A 20,000-nucleotide genomic window follows, 5' to 3' on the forward strand; every position below is an offset into this window, starting at 1 on the left:
AGGGATGAGAGAGAAAGATGTTATTGTGTGTGTGTATGTGTGTGTAGTCAGTCCATTGGAGTGTCTGTTTCCCACCAGTACAGAACCCTGCTGTGTAAAAGTAGTCCAACTCCTCCCTTCAGTATTGAGTATTCATGCTATGTACCAGTTTCAATTCAGACACGGACTCCACTTCTCTTCTGTGTGTGTGTGTGTGTGTGTGTGTGTGTGTGTGTGTGTGTGTGTGTGTGTGTTTACTGTATGTGTGTGCGTGCGTGTGTGTGTGTGTGTGTGTGTGCGTGTGTGTGTGTGTGTGTGTGTGTGTGTGTGTGTGTGTGTGTGAGTGTGTGTGTGTGTGTGTGTGTGTTTACTGTATGTGTGGAGCTGTTGTGTGCTGTCTAAGACTCAAGTTGGTGTGTCAGCGTTACCGCTTATTAACATTTAGGTCCATGAATATTTGAACATTGACACAGTTTTCATTATCTTGGCTCCACCACTATAATTTGAAATGAAGCAAAAGCAAAAGTATGTGCTTCATGTGGAGAATTTCAGCTTTAATTTAAGAGTATTTACATCCAAATCAGTGAACAGTGTAGGAATTACAAACAATTTTAGATGTGGCATCCCCCGTTTTAAGGGACCAAAAGTAATTTGACAATTGGCTGCTCAGCTGTTCCATGGCCAAGTGTGTATTATCCCCTCGTTATTTCATTTACAAGGAGCAGGAAAGGTCTATACTTAATTTCAAGTGTGGTACTTGAATTTGAAATCTGTTGCCAACTCTCAATATCAAGGCTTAAAAATCAAAACAAAACATTATTAGGTGTGGCCAAAGAAAGAACACATTGAGTTCAGCAACACCAACACACCCAGAAGACCACGGATAACAACTGACCCAGAAGACCACGGATAACAACTGACCCAGAAGACCACGGATAACAACTGACCCAGAAGACCACGGATAACAACACACCCAGAAGACCACGGATACCAACTGTGATAACAACACACCCAGAAGACCACAGATAACAACTGTGATAACAACACACCCAGAAGACCACGGATAACAACTGTGATAACAACACACCCAGAAGACCACGGATAACAACTGTGATAACAACTGACCCAGAAGACCACAGATAACAACTGTGATAACAACTGACCCAGAAGACCACAGATAACAACTGTGATAACAACTGACCCAGAAGACCACAGATAACAACTGTGATAACAACTGACCCAGAAGAGCACGGATAACAACTGTGATAACAACACACCCAGAAGACCACGGATAACAACTGTGATAACAACACACCCAGAAGAGCACGGATAACAACTGTGATAACAACACACCCAGAAGACCACGGATAACAACTGTGATAACAACAGACCCAGGAGACCACGGATAACAACTGTGATAACAACACACCCAGAAGACCACGGATAACAACTGTGATAACAACTGACCCAGAAGACCACGGATAACAACTGTGATAACAACTGACCCAGAAGAGCACGGATAACAACTGTGATAACAACACACCCAGAAGACCACGGATAACAACTGTGATAACAACTGACCCAGAAGACCACGGATAACAACTGTGATAACAACTGACCCAGAAGACCACGGATAACAACTGTGATAACAACACACCCAGAAGAGCACGGATAACAACTGTGATAACAACACACCCAGAAGACCACGGATAACAACTGACCCAGAAGACCACGGATAACAACTGACCCAGAAGACCACAGATAACAACTGTGATAACAACACACCCAGCAGACCACAGATAACAACTGACCCAGAAGACCACAGATAACAACTGTGATAACAACACACCCAGCAGACCACAGATAACAACTGACCCAGAAGACCACAGATAACAACTGTGATAACAACACACCCAGCAGACCACAGATAACAACTGACCCAGAAGACCACAGATAACAACTGTGATAACAACACACCCAGAAGACCACAGATAACCACTGTGATAACAACACACCCAGAAGACCACGGATAACAACTGTGATAACAACTGACCCAGAAGACCACGGATAACAACTGTGATAACAACTGACCCAGAAGACCATGGATAACAACTGTGATAACAACACACCCAGAAGACCACGGATAACAACTGACCCAGAAGACCACGGATAACAACTGTGATAACAACACACCCAGCAGACCACAGATAACAACTGTGATAACAACACACCCAGAAGAGCACGGATAACAACTGTGATAACAACACACCCAGAAGACCACAGATAACAACTGTGATAACAACACACCCAGAAGACCACAGATAACAACTGTGATAACAACACACCCAGAAGACCACAGATAACAACTGTGATAACAACACACCCAGAAGAGCACGGATAACAACTGTGATAACAACACACCCAGAAGACCACAGATAACAACTGTGATAACAACACACCCAGAAGACCACAGATAACAACTGTGATAACAACACACCCAGAAGAGCACGGATAACAACTGTGATAACAACACACCCAGAAGACCACGGATAACAACTGTGATAACAACACACCCAGAAGACCACAGATACCAACTGTGATAACAACACACCCAGAAGACCACAGATAACAACTGACCCAGAAGACCACGGATAACAACACACCCAGAAGACCACAGATAACAACTGTGATAACAACACACCCAGAAGACCACGGATAACAACTGTGGTGGATGACAGAAGAATTATTTCCCAAGTGAAGAAAGATCCCTTGACAGCAGTTGTCCAGATCAAGAACACTCCCCATGAGGAGGAGTATCTATGTCCAAGTCAACAATCAAGAGAAGACTTCATCCGATGGTTCACCACAAGATGTAAACCATTGGTGAGCCTTAAACACAGGGAGAACAGATTTGAGTTTGCCAAAACACATCTAAAAAAAGCCTACAGTTCTGGAACAACATCCGATGGACAAATGAGAGAAAGATCAACTTGTACCAGAATGATGGGAAGAGAAGATGAGCAGTTCCTTCCCTATGCGAGACACTGATAATACAAAGCAAAGCACCTCATCAGGGAGGCATGATGGTGGTAGTGTTATGGCGTGGGTATATGCCAATGGAACAGGTTCCCTTGTATTTATTTATTTATTATGTGAATGCTGACAAAAGCAGCAGCAGCAGGAAGTGTTTTGGGCAATATTATCTCCTCATATTCAGCAAAATGCTTCAGAACGCATTCACAGTGCTTCACAGTGCAGTTGGACAATGACCCGAAGCAGACTGCAAAAGCAGACAGAGTCTTTCAAGGCAAAGAAGTGGAATGTTCTGCAATGGCCAAGTCAATTACCTGACCTGAATCCAGTTGAGCATCCATTTCACTTGCTGAAGACAAACTGAGGGAAAACCGCCCAAAGAACCAGCAGTGAGTGAAGACAGCTGCAGTAGAGGCCTGGCAGAGCATCGCCAGGGAGGAAACCAGGCGTCTGGTGATATCTATGGGCTCCAGACTTCAGGCTGTAATTGACTGCAAATATTAAAAATGACAATTTGATTTATGATTGTTAGTTTGTTGTCCAATTAGTTTTGGAGGTGGGGGAGGGGCACACATACATTTCTTTGTAATTCCTACATCGTTTATATCCAAATATGTATGGTCCTAATTGTAGATATGACTCTATATACAGTACATATCAGTACAGCTACACTGTGTGTGTGTGTGTGTGTGTGTGTGTGTGTGTGTGTGTGCGCGAGTGTGTGCACCAGTCTAGTTCACTATCTGTGTCTCTGCGTGTGTGATTGTGGCAATAATAATAATAATGTCCAAACATGGGATGTGTTATCGCAAATTGGTGCAGACATTGCCTAAACTGACAGACTCCATTTTCCACACTACTCTCCCTATCCTTCCTTCCCTCTCTCTCTCTCTCTCTCTCTCTCTCTCTCTCTCTCTCTCTCTCTCTCTCTCTCTCTCTCTCTCTCTCTCTCTCTCTCTCTCTCTCTCTCACCTGCTCCTCTTTCTCCAATAGTGGGGAAGTGCTGGACTGCAGAATGAAATAACCATGTTGGAATTAAATCTAACTAGATAGATAGATAAGACCCCCCTTGTTAGGGTCCTGGACTCCTGGCCGGCCTGCTCGCCCCCTGCCCCCTGCCCCCTGCCCAGACCCTCACTCCTGCCCCCTGCCCAGACCCTCACTCCTGCCCCCTGCCCCCGGCCCGGACCCTCACTCCTGCCCCCTGCCCAGACCCTCACTCCTGCCCCCTGCCCCCGGCCCGGACCCTCACTCCTGCCCCCTGCCCCCGGCCCGGACCCTCACTCCTGCCCCCTGCCCGGACCCTCACTCCTGCCCCCTGCCCCCGGCCCGGACCCTCACTCCTGCCCCCTGCCCAGACCCTCACTCCTGCCCCCTGCCCCCGGCCCGGACCCTCACTCCTGCCCCCTGCCCGGACCCTCACTCCTGCCCCCTGCCCGGACCCTCACTCCTGCCCCCTGCCCGGACCCTCACTCCTGCCCCCGGCCCGGACCCTCACTCCTGCCCCCTGCCCCCGGCCCGGACCCTCACTCCTGCCCCCTGCCCGGACCCTCACTCCTGCCCCCGGCCCGGACCCTCACTCCTGCCCCCTGCCCCCGGCCCGGACCCTCTCTCTCTGCCCCTGGACCACCCTGGACTCTGAGTCCCTGTCCCCCACTCTCTCTCTGCCCCTGGACCACCCTGGACTCTGAGCCCGATCCCCCACTCTCTGCCCCTGGCATGGTGAACGAAGCTTCTGTTACGTTCCCATGGGGGTGGTGTCTGCCTGCCCTCCGCATACCTTCTCACTTCCCCTGGGACTCCTGCATAAGAGGAGCAGGCTCACAGTGAAGGAGTGTTTGTCCCTCAGCCCCCCGCCTGCCCCCCAGGACACTGCCCCCCCCGTCACCTCTCTACTGTTTGTGCCTGCACCTTGTCACAACGTTACCTTGATGTTCCTGCTGTGTGTGTTGGTGGTCCTGCCCCCCGGCTGTGTGTTGTCTGGTGTTGGGGGTCCTGCCCCCCCTGGCTGGCTGTGTGTGGTCTGGTGTTGGTGGTCCTGCCCCCTGGCTGGCTGTGTGTTGTCTGGTGTTGGTGGTCCTGCCCCAGGCTGTGTGTTGGTGGTCCTGCCCCCAGGCTGTGTGTTGTCTGGTGTTGGTGGTCCTGCCCCCCTGCTGGCTGTGTGTTGTCAGGTGTTGGTGGTCCTGCCCCCTGGCTGTGTGTTGTCTGGTGTTGGTGGTCCTGCCCCCTGGCTGTGTGTTGTCTGGTGTTGGGGGTCCTGCCCCCCGGCTGTGTGTTGTCTGGTGTTGGGGGTCCTGCCCCCCCTGGCTGTGTGTTGTCTGGTGTTGGTGGTCCTGCCCCCTGGCTGGCTGTGTGTGGTCTGGTGTTGGGGGTCCTGCCCCCAGGCTGTGTGTTGTCTGGTGTTGGTGGTCCTGCCCCCAGGCTGTGTGTTGTCTGGTGTTGGTGGTCCTGCCCCCCTGCTGGCTGTGTGTGGTCTGGTGTTGGTGGTCCTGCCCCTGGCTGTGTGTTGTCTGGTGTTGGGGGTCCTGCCCCCCGGCTGTGTGTTGGTGGTCCTGCCCCCCAGGCTGTGTGTGGTCTGGTGTTGGTGGTCCTGCCCCTGGCTGTGTGTTGGTGGTCCTGCCCCCTGGCTGTGTGTTGTCTGGTGTTGGTGGTCCTGCCCCCCGGCTGTGTGTTGGTGGTCCTGCCCCCTGGCTGTGTGTTGTCTGGTGTTGGTGGTCCTGCCCCCTGGCTGTGTGTTGTCTGGTGTTGGTGGTCCTGCCCCCCGGCTGTGTGTTGTCTGGTGTTGGTGGTCCTGCCCCCCTCTGTTTTATTGCCCCCCGGCCCCAGCTGTACTAGAGCCTCTTGTTCCTCTAGTTCCATTTCCCTCCCTAGTCATAGTTTCTAGGTCCCTTCTCCCCTAGTTCTAGTATCTCTAGTTCTAGTATCTCTAGTTCTAGTATCTCTAGTTCTAGTGTCTCTAGTTCTAGTGTCTCTAGTTCTAGTATCTCTAGTTCTAGTATCTCTAGTTCTAGTGTCTCTAGTTCTAGTGTCTCTAGTTCTAGTATCTCTAGTTCTAGTATCTCTAGTTCTAGTGTCTCTAGTTCTAGTATCTCTAGTTCTAGTATCTCTAGTTCTAGTGTCTCTAGTTCTAGTGTCTCTAGTTCTAGTGTCTCTAGTTCTAGTATCTCTAGTTCTAGTATCTCTAGTTCTAGTGTCTCTAGTTCTAGTATCTCTAGTTCTAGTATCTCTAGTTCTAGTTTCCCTGGTTGTTCTAGTGTCTCTAGTTCTAGTTTCCCTGGTTGTTCTAGTGTCTCTAGTTCTAGTGTCCCTGGTTCTAGTGTCCCTTGTTCTAGTGTCCCTGGTTCTAGTGTCTCTAGTTCTAGTGTCCCTGGTTCTAGTGTCTCTAGTTCTAGTGACCAGGTTCTAATGTCCCTGGTTCTAGTGTCTCTAGTTCTAGTGTCCAGGTTCTAGTGTCCCTGGTTCTAGTGTCTCTAGTTCTAGTGTCTCTAGTTCTAGTGTCCCTGGTTCTAGTGTCTCTAGTTCTAGTTTCCCTGGTTCTAGTGTCCCTGGTTCTAGTGTCTGTAGTTCTAGTGTCCCTGGTTCTAATGTCCCTGGTTCTAGTCTCTAGTTCTAGTGTCTCTAGTTCTAGTGTCCCTGGTTCTAGTGTCTCTAGTTCTAATGTCCCTGGTTCTAGTGTCCCTGGTTCTAGTGTCCCTGGTTCTAGTGTCTCTAGTTCTAATGTCCCTGGTTCTAGTGTCTCTAGTTCTAGTGTCCCTGGTTCTAGTGTCCCTGGTTCTAGTGTCCCTGGTTCTAGTGTCTCTAGTTCTAGTGTCCCTGGTTCTAGTGTCCCTGGTTCTAGTGTCCCTGGTTCTAGTGTCCCTGGTTCTAGTGTCCCTGGTTCTAGTGTCCCTGGTTCTAGTGTCAGGTTGTTATTTTTTAATTTGAACACTGTATTTCCATATAGGATCTTAACATCCATATGCTAATTTCCAGGTGAAGTGATCAGTCAGCAGGCAGTGCTTCATACGTTTTGATCCATAATCAGAGCAGTTTAGCTCAGCAGCATAATTAACCATGGCGATATAGCAAGGTGAGAAGTGATCCACCTTTGTGATACAGATAAAGCTTGAACCTGAAGTTATCACGCTAACCCTGTAATCCTGTGTGGGTGTGATTATCACTACCTGCACCTGGTTCCTGAGCCTAGCCTTCCCCGTACACAGTCCCTAGGGTTACCTTTCATCCTGGATCTCCTCTGTGTGCGTTATCTCGGTTTGGGATTAAAGACAGGCCTCGCAAGTCCTGCGTTCTGGTCCAGCCCTGCAGCTACACACATCGCACCCGTACACAAAGATATGACAACTTCAGTGTGTTTATTTCTGTGTGTGTGTGTGTGTGTGTGTGTGTGCGTGTGTGTGTGTGTGTGTGTGTACAGTGTTATTTATACCCACTGTCTGAAGGCACTGAGTCTGTCCTGATCCATACACCTTTACCATGCATTTAGATAACCTTTACCACTTATTTAGACTCCATACACTTATCAGCACAGTCACTGTGTCTGTATGTGTGTGTGTGTGTGTGTGTGTGTGTGTGGGTGTGTGTGTGTGTGTGTGTGTGTGGGGGGGGGGGGGGGGGGGGGGTGTTTGGCACAGTGGCCTGTGGCCTGATTTCCGCTTGGGGCAATGTTGGCACTGGGGATGTTCTCCCCAGGGTAGTCAGGTACTCAGGTGGGGTATCTCCCAGGGTAGTCAGGTACTCAGGTGGGGTATCTCCCCAGGGTTGTCTGGTACTCAGGTGGGGTATCTCCCAGGGTAGTCAGGTACTCAGGTGGGGTATCTCCCAGGGTTGTTGGGTACTCAGGTGGGGTATCTCCCAGGGTAGTCAGGTACTCAAGGCGGGGTATCTCCCAGGGTGGTCAGGTACTCAGGTGGGGTATCTCCCAGGGTAGTCAGGTACTCAGGTGGGGTATCTCCCAGGGTGGTCTGGTACTCAGCTGGGGTATCTCCCAGGGTAGTCAGGTACTCAGGTGGGGTATCTCCCAGGGTTGTCAGGTACTCAGGTGGGGTATCTCCCAGGGTAGTCAGGTACTCAGGTGGGGTATCTCCCAGGGTTGTCAGGTACTCAGGTGGGGTATCTCCCAGGGTAGTCAGGTACTCAGGTGGGGTATCTCCCAGGGTAGTCAGGTACTCAGGTGGGGTATCTCCCAGGGTAGTCAGGTACTCAGGTGGGGTATCTCCCAGGGTAGTCAGGTACTCAGGTGGGGTATCTCCCAGGGTTGTCTGGTACTCAGGTGGGGTATCTCCCAGGGTTGTCGGGTACTCAGGTGGGGTATCTCCCAGGTCTTTCTGTGCATGAGTTTGCATGTTCTCCCTGTGTTCACAAGGGTTTTTCCCCATAAAGAACCCAATACTAAAAACATGCAGAAGAACAGATCACTAACGCTGTTCGTCCCTGACGAAGACTGACAGGAGCTTGGTTGGTCCCTGGGTGTGACAGGAGCTTGGTTGGTCCCTGGGTGTGACAGGAGCTTGGTTGGTCCCTGGGTGTGGCCCCTGCACGCTGCCTACTGTCTGCTCCCAGCTGCCCTTGGGGGAAGGACGACAGGATGGGTTAAGAGCAGCAGAAGCTTTTCATCGGCGACCTGATGCATGTGTGTGTGTGTGTGTGTGTGTGTGTGTGTGTGCACCAGCTTAGCACACTTTCTGCATCTCTGCTTGTGCCAATATCTGTCAAAAAATGTGATGCATCATCTCAAATTGGTGCAGACATTGTCCAAATTGACAGACTCCATTTTCCACACTCTGCTCTCTCTCCCCATCCTGCTCTCTCTCTCTCACACACACACACACACACACACACACACACACACACACACACACACACACACACACACACACACACACACACAGACACACACACACACACCTGCCCACTTTTCTCTCTCTCTCCAATAGTGGATAAGTGTTGGACTGCAGAATGAAATAACCATGTTGGAATCAATGTGTGTGTGTGTGTTATATTGTGTATATTGTACATCATATTGTATATTGTGTATCTGACATAGTCAATAAGGTCAAGGTCAAGGTCAACTTTATTTATAAAGCACGTTTAAAATCAACCGAAGTTGCACCAAAGTGCTGTACAATATATTAAATAAACTAAAACAAAAAACAGAATAAAGTGCACATAATCACAGAACAATAAAAGGACAGGACACAAAACACAAGGGGGATCCCCAGCTCACCGAACTGCAAACCCACCTCCCCACGGCTACGCCTCGATATCCTGTCCATGAAAATCACAAACAGAATTGGTGACAAAGCGCAGCCCTGGCGGAGGCCAACCCCCACCGGAAAGGAAGACGACTTACTGCCGAGGACCCGGACACAGCTCTCGCTCTGGGTGTACAGGGATTGGATGGCCCTAAGTAGGGATCCCCTCACCCCATACTCCCGCATAACCCTCCACAAGACCTCTCGAGGGACCCGGTCGTAAGCCTTCTCCAAGTCCACAAAACACATGTAGACAGGTTGGGCAAACTCCCAAGCCCCCTCCAAGATCCTTGCGAGAGTGAAGAGCTGGTCGGTAGTTCCACGACCAGGACGAAATCCGCATTGTTCCTCTTCGATCTGAGGTTCGACTATCGGCCGGACCCTCCTTTCCAGCACCTTGGAGTAAACTTTACAACTTTTACAAAAGTTTACTCCAAGGCTGTCTTTATGACCAAACAAAATAACCTCTGTCTTCCCATCATTCAGACTAAGGACGTTTAAGTCCATCCAGGTCTTGATGTCAGGTCTGGAGGTAGGAGGGTGCTGTTCCTTTCATTGCCCTGTAGTTTAAACTGGATGTGAGCCGCTACAGTGAGCCAGTGTAGGGAACTGAGAAGGGAAGTTGTGTGGGAGAATTTGGGGGGTTTGAACTCCAGGCGAGCAGCAGCTTTCTGGACAAGTTTCAGGGTTTTAATGGCTGATGCTGTTGCAGTAGTCCAGGCGGGAGATGACCAGGACCTGGATGAGCACCTGCGCCATTTCATCAGTGAGGAGAGGGAGAATCCTCCTTCTATTGTAGAGCAGGAATCTGCAGGAGCGTGTGACGGATGTGATATGTGCGGAGAATGACAGTTGGGCATCCAGGGTCACACCCAGATTCCTTGCAGTCCGAGTCGGCGTCACCACTGTGTCTTCAATGGTGATGGCAAGGAGAAGGAGGAGAAGGAGAAGCCATGCGAGCGAATGACAGAGCCCAGAGATGTAGTGTAGAGGGAAAAAAGGAGAGGACCCAGGACAGACCCTTGTGGAACCCCCATAGTCAGACTACGCGGTTCCGACATTGACTCTCTCCATGTCACCTGGTAGGGGTGGCCCGTCAGGTAGGATGCAAATAGGGAGCATGCAGAGCCAGCGTCACCTATCTCCTCGAGGGTAGAGAGGAGGAGTATCAAGACAGAAGAGAGAGAGTTTGCTATCGCGGCATGGAGTGACTCATGGAGTGACGTCACTGCAAGGAGGGCGATCTCTGTCGAGTGGCCAGCCTTGAACCCATACTGATGGGGGTCTAGAAGGTCGTGGTGGTGGAGGTATGAAGATAGTTGGTTAAAAATAGCATGTTCAAGTGTTTAAGATAGAAACCGGGTAAACCGGTCTGTAGTTTTTGACATCAGAGGGGTCGAGATATGGTTCTTCAGGATCGGGGTGATTCTGGTAGTCTTGAAAGCGGAGAGAAAGTATCCTGATACAAGAGATGCGTTGATGAGATGGGTTAGGAAGGGAAGGAGTGCAACAGACTGAAGGAGAGTCAAGGGAACAGAGTCTAGGAAGCATGTGGTGGGGCGGTTGAGGACCTTGTTGGGGGAGAGGGGAGAGAAGTAGGATAGGGTGGGACGTGGAGAGGAGGGGGGGGATGAAGAGGGAAGAGAGGGTGGGGAGGTGAGGTTGGTGCACAAAGCGTTGACCGGGGGAGGGGGGAAAGAGGATCTGATATTGTTAACTTTCTTGTCAAAGAAGTTAGCAAAATCGTCAGGGAGAAGGGAGGAGTTGGGAGTAGGAGATGGGATCTGGAGTAGTGGAGAGAAGGTTTCAAAGAGCTTTTTTTAGGATTGTCCTTGTTCTTCTAGTCCCTCTAGTCCTTCTAGTCCATCTAGTTCCTCTAGGAAATCTACTCCATCTAATCCCTCTACTCCATCTAATTCCTCTGGTTCCTTTAGTCATTCTAGTCCATCTAGTTCCTCTAGTCCGTCTAGTCCCTCTAGTTCCTCTAGTCCTTCTAGTCCTTCTAGATCATCTAGTCCCTCTAGTCCTTCTAGTCCCTCTAGTTCCTCTTGTCCCTCTAGTTCCTCTAATCCCTCTAGTCCCTCTAGTTCCTCTAGTCCTTCTAGGGTCTCTAGTCCCTCTAATCCCTCTAGTCCCTCTAGTTCCTCTTGTCCCTCTAGTCCCTCTAGTTCCTCTAGTCCTTCTAGTTCCTCTAGTCCCTCTAGTCCTTCTAGTTCCTCTAGTTCCTCTAGTCCCTCTAGTCCTTCTAGTCACTCTAGTTTCTCTAGTCCCTCTAGTTCCTCTTGTCCCTCTAGTTCCTCTAGTCCCTCTAGTCCTTCTAGTTCCTCTGGTTCCTCTAGTCCTTCTAGTCCCTCTAGTTCCTCTAGTCCCTCTAGTTCCTCTTGTCCCTCTAGTCCCTCTAGTTCCTCTAGTCCTTCTAGTCACTCTAGTTTCTCTAGTCCCTCTAGTTCCTCTTGTCCCTCTAGTTCCTCTAGTCCCTCTAGTCCTTCTAGTTCCTCTAGTTCCTCTAGTCCCTCTAGTTCCTTTCGTCCCTCTAGTCCCACAAGTCACTCTAGTCCTGCTAGTCCCTCTTATACATCCAGTCCTAGTTCCAGCCCTAGGTTCAGTCCTAGTTCCAGCCCTAGTTCCAGCCCTAGTTCCAGCCCTAGTTCCAGCCCTAGTTCCAGCCCTAGGTCCAGCCCTAGGTTCAGTCCTAGGTTCAGTCCTAGTTCTAGCCCTAGTTCCAGCCCTAGTTCCAGTCATAGTTCCAGCCCTAGGTCCAGCCCTAGGTTCAGTCCTAGTTCCAGCCCTAGGTTCAGTCCTAGGTTCAGTCCTAGTTCTAGCCCTAGTTCCAGCCCTAGTTCCAGTCATAGTTCCAGCCCTAGGTCCAGCCCTAGGTTCAGTCCTAGTTCCAGCCCTAGTTCCAGCCCTAGGTTCAGTCCTAGTTCCAGTCCTAGTTCCAGCCCTAGGTCCAGCCCTAGTTCCAGTCCTAGGTTCAGTCCTAGTTCCAGCCCTAGTTCCAGCCCTAGTTCCAGCCCTAGGTTCAGTCCTTGCTCCACGCCCTGTTCCCCAGCCTCAGCCCTAGTTTCCCTGTCTCAAGCCTTGTGCCTGTGTGTGTGTGTGTGTGTGTGTGTGTGCGTGTGTGTGTGTGCGTGCGTGCGTGTGTGCGTGCGTGCGTGCATGTGTGTGTGTGTGTGCGTGTGTGTGTGTGTGTGTGTGCGCGCATATGTCTAGCATACTGTCTCCATCTCTGCTTGTGTGATTGTGGCAATATAAGTACAACATTGTGATGCATTACCTCAAATTGGTGCAGAAATAAACTAAATTGACAGAGTCCATTTTCCACAGTCTGCTCTCTCTCTCCACCACTCTCTCTCTCCACCACTCTCTCTCTCCACCACTCTCTCTCTTTACCACTCTCTCTCCACCACTCTCTCTCTCTACCACTCCCTCTCCACCACTCTCTCTCTCCACCACTCCCTCTCTCCACCACTCTCTCTCTCCACCACTCTCTCTCTCCACCACTCTCTCTCTCTACCACTCTCTCTCCACCACTCTCTCTCTCTCTACCACTCCCTCTCCACCACTCTCTCTCTCCACCACTCTCTCTCCACCACTCTCTCTCTCCACCACTCTCTCTCTACCACTCTCTCTCTACCACTCTCTCTCTCCACCACTCTCTCTCTCCACCACTCTCTCTCCATCACTCTCTCTCTCTCTACCACTCCCTCTCCACCACTCTCTCTCTCTACCACTCTCTCTCCACCACTCTCTCTCCACCACTCTCTCTCTCCACCACTCTCTCTCCACCACTCTCTCTCCACCACTCTCTCTCTCCACCACTCTCTCTCTCCACCACTCTCTCTCTCCCTCTTCCACTCCCTCTCCACCACTCTCTCTCTCCACCACTCTCTCTCCACCACTCTCTCTCTCCACTACTCTCTCTCTCCACCACTCTCTCTCCACCACTCTCTCTCTCCACCACTCTCTCTCTCCACCACTCTCTCTCCACCACTCTCTCTCCACCACTCTCTCTCCCTCTCTACCACTCCCTCTCCACCACTCTCTCTCTCCACCACTCTCTCTCCACCACTCTCTCTCTCCACCACTCTCTCCACCACTCTCTCTCTCCACCACTCTCTCTCCACCACTCTCTCTCTCTCCACCACTCTCTCTCTCTACCACTCTCTCTCTCCACCACTCTCTCTCTCCACTACTCTCTCTCTCCACCACTCTCTCTCTCCACTACTCTCTCTCTCCACCACTCTCTCTCTCCACCACTCTCTCTCTCCACCACTCTCTCTCTCCACCACTCTCTCTCTCCCTCTTCCACTCCCTCTCCACCACTCTCTCTCTCCACCACTCTCTCTCCACTACTCTCTCTCTCCACCACTCTCTCTCCACCACTCTCTCTCTCCACCACTCTCTCTCTCCACCACTCTCTCTCCACCACTCTCTCTCCACCACTCTCTCTCCCTCTCTACCACTCCCTCTCCACCACTCTCTCTCCACCACTCTCTCTCTCCACCACTCTCTCTCCACCACTCTCTCTCTCCACCACTCTCTCTCTCCACCACTCTCTCTCTCCACCACTCTCTCTCCACCACTCTCTCTCCACCACTCTCTCTCTCCACCACTCTCTCTCCACCACTCTCTCTCTCCACCACTCTCTCTCTCCACCACTCTCTCTCTCTACCACTCTCTCTCTCCACCACTCCCTCTCCACCACTCTCTCTCTCCACCACTCTCTCTCCACCACTCTCTCTCTCCACCACTCTCTCTCTACCACTCTCTCTCTACCACTCTCTCTCTCCACCACTCTCTCTCTCCACCACTCTCTCTCCATCACTCTCTCTCTCTCTACCACTCCCTCTCCACCACTCTCTCTCCACCACTCTCTCTCTCCACCACTCTCTCTCCACCACTCTCTCTCCACCACTCTCTCTCTCCACCACTCTCTCTCTCCACCACTCTCTCTCTCCCTCTTCCACTCCCTCTCCACCACTCTCTCTCTCCACCACTCTCTCTCCACCACTCTCTCTCTCCACTACTCTCTCTCTCCACCACTCTCTCTCCACCACTCTCTCTCTCCACCACTCTCTCTCTCCACCACTCTCTCTCCACCACTCTCTCTCCACCACTCTCTCTCCCTCTCTACCACTCCCTCTCCACCACTCTCTCTCTCCACCACTCTCTCTCCACCACTCTCTCTCTCCACCACTCTCTCTCCACCACTCTCTCTCCACCACTCTCTCTCTCCACCACTCTCTCTCCACCACTCTCTCTCTCCACCACTCTCTCTCTCCACCACTCTCTCTCTCCACCACTCTCTCTCCACCACTCTCTCTCCACCACTCTCTCTCTCCACCACTCTCTCTCCACCACTCTCTCTCTCCACCACTCTCTCTCCACCACTCTCTCTCTCCACCACTCTCTCTCTCCACCACTCTCTCTCTCTACCACTCTCTCTCTCTCCACCACTCTCTCTCCACCACTCTCTCTCTCCACCACTCTCTCTCTCTTTCCTTCCCACCTCCTCTCCTGTCCTTCTCTCTTCCAGTCTGCTGCAGCAGAAAGGTTAAAATGGTGGAGAAGTGCTGCTCTCCCCTCCTCTCCAACTACACACACACAAGCTCACATCCCACACCATGTCTGGGATGGGACACACACACACACACACACACACACACACACACACACACACACATACTCACTGAATAAACACACAAACAAGCTCACATCCCACACCATGTCTGGGATGGGACACACACACACACACACACACACACACACACACACACACACACACACACACTCACTGAATAAACACACAAACAAGCTCACATCCCACACCATGTCTGGGATGGGACACACACACACACACACACACACACACACACACACACACACACTCACTGAATAAACACACAAACAAGCTCACATCCCACACCATGTCTGGGATGGGACACACACACACACACTCACACACACACACACACACACTCACTGAATAAACACACTCACTGAATACATCATTGCAGTATCAGATAAGACGAGGAGAGTGACTTGGCCACAGGCAAGCTCTGACCATACTTTATGTTCATGGTTGATTTAAGCAATAAACCACTCAAGGCCGTGTGTTATAGTGATTTAATAACAGCTAGGGGGCGTTGTAAGGCACGACGCGAAGCGGAGTAAAACCCTCCTAGCTGTTATAAAATCACTATAACACACGGCCTTGAGTGGTTTATTGCTTTTATACAACGGTTACTACATCTATTTGTTACGGCGGCACCTCCGCGCGCATTCCCCTCCGCTCCTCCGAGCTTGCCGGTGGCCCGACGCAACGTGCGTCGGTCCGGCTCTACCCCGCGGCGTTCGGGGTCTCCCGAATTCCCGCCTCCTGACTCCGGAGATGGGGCGCATTCGCGCTCCTCATCCCCGGAGAGTAATCCTGAGACGCCCAGCACCTCAGCACGCGCACGGCGCGCGCTCCAACGCCACAGGTGAAGGCAGTCGTGGTGATTAGTGAACGCGCTTACGGCTGAGTGCTGCGCACCGGGTCCCAATCATCATCAAACACGGATTCCCTGACCCCCCTTCTGGATATGGACTTTGATTACGGATTACGGATATTGGACATTGTTTGTTGATCGCCTGACCCCTGCCTGTTTATCGTTTTTGACCTTGCCTGCTGGACTTATTAATTTATTATTAAACCGCCCTTTGGGCTTTGCATTTTTTCTCTGCCTCCGGTGTCGTGCGTTTGGGTCCAAATCCAACCCAGTCATAACATCTATTAGTGTAAAATAAACACACAGCAATATAAAATATTAACATTTATTAAAAACGAAGCATCATTCCCTCAATTCCGCCGAGCAAAATAGTTCCCCTAACAAATGGGTTGCCAAGCAACAGGCGTTGACGTCAAGCAGGCAGGCAGTTGTTGTGATTAGCCTATATAATTATTTACAGCTACATTGTTGTGATTATATCATTATTTACAGCTTGATTGTCGTGATTGTTGTGATTATATAACTATTTGCTGGCTGGAATGCAGCCATTACAGGCTAGAGGTTTTATACATTGTGATTATAATTATTTACATTAATCTGAACATCGCCTGTAATAGTACAATTGGCGAAGTAATGCTCAGTCATAGGCCTACTAGCAGCACTCCTCTTCGCTGGTTCAGGTGTGGTGTCATAGGCCTACTAGCAGCACTCCTCTTCGCTGGTTCAGGTGTCCAGGGTGCGTTTTTACACAGAGCATGAAAGTATATCGCTCCAGCTTCTTCTGTCATTAAAATTCTGGCTCCAGTACGACTGCAGGGACGATTCACATTCATGTCCCACATTCATTTCCCTTGCCTCTAAACCAGCTTTTGCACAACGGTGCTTCGCAGACAGTGGTTTGTGTAGATGGTCTCCGTGCCCACGGCTCTGCAGATGCGTTGTAACATCGTAGCGAGGAAGTTCACACCCATTGGCTCTCTAGTAAACCTTGGGGGAGGGGGGGGGGGGCAGAAAGAGATCACAGAGAGTGTTAGTCTACATTTGCAACAATGTAGCCTAGCTGTCTTTCAACTGTCACAATTTAACAAAAATATCATTAACTCACCAAATATCTCTGGTAGGATTGTTCTTCGGGTGGAGGTAGAAGGCTGGTGCATCGGGTGGCAGCAGGGACATGTACTTCTCTAAAGAAGCCACAGGACACAGTGGACCTGGTTGCTCGTACATGAATCCCCACAGACTCTCCTTGTTTCGCTCATTGTCGTCTTTGTGGTTTTTTGTCTGTTCGTTGAAGGACAATGTGGCACACTTCTTTCCATTCTCGTCCTTGCAAATTAAAAAGGAGTCAGGCTTCAGTTGGCGATTTCCTTCTTCCGCTCTGCGTCCCATATGCAGCTGTACATCAAACCACACTTTACTGACTCAATCTATTGGAGTGTCCGGTGTCAGGGAGGACTTGATTTGATTGAAGTCTGCCTCTGTCAGAGCGTGGTGATGGCATGTTTTGTCACGTCCTTCACGGCGCAATTCTCCTTACACCACTCATCCATGGTTAACCCACCCAGCAAATCAAAAATTATCACAAAATCCGACATTTTAATCCAATTTAGGGTGTACAGTTAACAAATATAGATATTCGTTATTTAGCAAAATATAGATAACTAACGAAAAATAATTTGCTGCACACCGGAACATTCCATCCTAAATGCATTGGATCAAATGGGAGGCGCATTAATACTGAAAATGGAATGATATGCGGTCCCAGGTGTGTGTTACAAAGTATTTTAACACGGCTTCCAGCCAATCAGAATCAAGAACCAGAACTAACCGTTGTATAAATGGTTTTTTATTTTTTTTATTTTTTTTTATCCCTCTTTTTTATTTTATTTTTTTGGACCCAGTTCAGCACGTAGCTCCAGTATAAATGGTATTTTAACATGCGTGTGTGTGTGTATTTCAGGATGGTGGAGTACTCCCTGGACCTTCAGAATGTAAACTTCTCCGCCATCAGGACAGTGAGGGTACTGCGGCCTCTCAAAGCCATCAACAGAGTGCCAAGTAAGTCTCAACAACAAAGGGGAATGTGAGCACAACGCAAAAAAGTGGGAAAAAAAATAATGAAAGTTTTCCGGGTACACAGTGAAAAAGGTGAAGGCTACTGAACAAACGAACCAGCACTGACGAACGTCCACAAAAAGGATATTTGTTGATATTAGCTTATAGCTTATTACACGAGCAGCTCAACCAACACCACAAACGAATGACACACACACACACACACTGTTGACTGCCACACATTATTCCAGTTCAACTAGCTCAAACACACTCTGAGCTTGGAAGCCAGGCTCATCACAGAAAAAAAAAAGTATTCACAAAAACTTTTTCCCCCCCGTGATGAGTCTGGCTTCCAGGCTAACAAACACTCACCCACCGTCGACCAATGAACTGCTCAACACTTTTAACCCTATTTCATCCTGTCCCCCTAAACAGTCCTTCCAACTCTGTCCGTGTCCATGCACAGCAGTGGATCAACTCTAACCTGGCTTTCCCATGTCCGTGTCCATGCACAGCAGTGGATCAACTCTAACCTGGCTTTCCCACTCAGAGATCACAGATATTCCTGGACTGGAAATCAAAAAATGGGCACCCTTCAAAACGTGAACAGTGCAGTATGAGACCCCTTCATGTTCATGACCATGTCAGTCTGAGACCCCTTCATGTTCATGATGTCAGTCTGAGACCCCTTCATGTTCATGACCATGTCAGTATGAGACCCCTTCATGTTCATGATGTCAGTCTGAGACCCCTTCATGTTCATGACCATGTCAGTATGAGACCCCTTCATGTTCATGACCATGTCAGTATGAGACCCCTTCATGTTCATGACCATGTCAGTCTGAGACCCCTTCATGTTCATGACCATGTCAGTCTGAGACCCCTTCATGTTCATGACCATGTCAGTATGAGACCCCTTCATGTTCATGATGTCAGTATGAGACCCCTTCATGTTCATGATGTCAGTATGAAACCCCTTCATGTTCATGACCATGTCAGTATGAGACCCCTTCATGTTCATGACCATGTCAGTATGAGACCCCTTCATGTTCATGATGTCAGTATGAGACCCCTTCATGTTCATGATGTCAGTATGAGACCCCTTCATGTTCATGACCATGTCAGTATGAGACCCCTTCATGTTCATGACCATGTCAGTATGAAACCCCTTCATGTTCATGACCATGTCAGTATGAGACCCCTTCATGTTCATGACCATGTCAGTATGAGACCCCTTCATGTTCATGATGTCAGTATGAGACCCCTTCATGTTCATGACCATGTCAGTATGAGACCCCTTCATGTTCATGACCATGTCAGTATGAGACCCCTTCATGTTCATGATGTCAGTATGAGACCCCTTCATGTTCATGACCATGTCAGTCTGAGACCCCTTCATGTTCATGACCATGTCAGTATGAGACCCCTTCATGTTCATGACCATGTCAGTATGAAACCCCTTCATGTTCATGATGTCAGTATGAGACCCCTTCATGTTCATGACCATGTCAGTATGAGACCCCTTCATGTTCATGACCATGTCAGTATGAGACCCCTTCATGTTCATGATGTCAGTATGAGACCCCTTCATGTTCATGATGTCAGTATGAGACCCCTTCATGTTCATGACCATGTCAGTATGAGACCCCTTCATGTTCATGATGTCAGTATGAAACCCCTTCATGTTCATGATGTCAGTATGAGACCCCTTCATGTTCATGATCATGTCAGTATGAGACCCCTTCATGTTCATGACCATGTCAGTATGAGACCCCTTCATGTTCATGATGTCAGTATGAAACCCCTTCATGTTCATGACCATGTCAGTATGAAACCCCTTCATGTTCATGACCATGTCAGTATGAGACCCCTTCATGTTCATGATGTCAGTATGAGACCCCTTCATGTTCATGACCATGTCAGTATGAAACCCCTTCATGTTCATGACCATGTCAGTATGAAACCCCTTCATGTTCATGATGTCAGTATGAGACCCCTTCATGTTCATGACCATGTCAGTATGAGACCCCTTCATGTTCATGATGTCAGTATGAGACCCCTTCATGTTCATGACCATGTCAGTATGAGACCCCTTCATGTTCATGATGTCAGTATGAGACCCCTTCATGTTCATGATGTCAGTATGAGACCCCTTCATGTTCATGACCATGTCAGTATGAGACCCCTT

General features: G+C 49.6%; 1 pseudogene across 1 annotated transcript in view; it reads left to right on the forward strand.

The window, feature by feature from the left end:
• The window catches only part of LOC311329427 (voltage-dependent T-type calcium channel subunit alpha-1I-like), a 160,352-nt pseudogene that overhangs the window by 71,787 nt on the left and 68,565 nt on the right, over window positions 1-20,000 (forward strand). Inside the window, exon 4 of the transcript in view lies at window positions 17,718-17,840. The product of the transcript in view is annotated as a voltage-dependent T-type calcium channel subunit alpha-1I-like (transcript). The remainder of the gene's footprint in view (window positions 1-17,717; window positions 17,841-20,000) is intronic.

Source organism: Borostomias antarcticus (assembly GCF_949987555.1).
Source record: "Borostomias antarcticus genome assembly, contig: scaffold_108, whole genome shotgun sequence".
In the NCBI taxonomy this organism is placed as follows: Eukaryota; Metazoa; Chordata; class Actinopteri; order Stomiiformes; family Stomiidae; genus Borostomias; species Borostomias antarcticus.